Genomic DNA, 986 nt, shown 5'->3' on the forward strand with positions numbered 1-986 from the left:
ACATCGATGAAAGAGAAACATCGATCAGCTGCCTCCTTCACATCTCCTACTGGGGATGTGCCCGCCACCCAGGTACATGCCCTTGACCGGAATCGAACCTGGGACCCTTCAGTCCGCAGACCGACTCTCTATCCACTGAGCCAAACCGGTTTCGGCGAAAAATCTTCATATTTAAAAAAAAAAATTTCACAATGACTGAAAAACAAAAAAGTGAGCTTTCATTTTGAAAGAGCAATCATCTTGAAACTTCAGTTTTTACAAACACTAGTGTAAAGGCCTGTGGTTCCAGCTTGTTCACACATTCGTCAAGGCTGTCAACAGTCTGTCCCTGGGTGTGTAGGCAGTGGGTATTGTGGAAGCAGGGTACTAAGAAGAAGACTGGTTCTAATCCCATTTCTGTTGTTAACTTCCTGAGTGGCCTTGGGAAAATTTGCTGCAATTGTAAAGAGCCGTATGGATATTCATGTAAATATTGCTCTCAAATATGGGTAGGTTAAGTGACTAGATCAGGGGTCTTCAAATGCTAAAACAAATAGCCCCAACCAACCTAAGTATAAAGAGCTTAACAAGAATGAAATACCCATAGTTATGCGTGTCCCACCCACCCAACGCACCCCCCCCCACACACACACACGTGTGTGTGCACACAGCCAAGACTAGAGGGAGGCAAGAAAGATGCCAAGGGCACAAAATGTAGGAGGCATTCACTCTCAGGGTCATGCAAGTAGACTATCTGATTTTAATGTCATTTCCAATCCCATTTCTAATCCCCCAAATGCCAACTACTTCATTTTAACTCAACCCTGAGTGAGTGCCTCCTTCTGGTTTATACCCTACACACCTCTTACCTAGCCCCTGGCATGCACATGAGTGTGTGCACACACGCACGCACAGTTTGGCAGCAGCAAGGAAGGGGGATGGCAGGTAGCTCTCTAGAGGGGTTGTCAAGGCGATAATGTTTCCTTATTGAATATGTGGAAATGACC

Source organism: Myotis brandtii, unplaced genomic scaffold (genome assembly GCF_000412655.1).
Source record: "Myotis brandtii unplaced genomic scaffold, ASM41265v1 scaffold1419, whole genome shotgun sequence".
Taxonomy (NCBI): domain Eukaryota; kingdom Metazoa; phylum Chordata; class Mammalia; order Chiroptera; family Vespertilionidae; genus Myotis; species Myotis brandtii.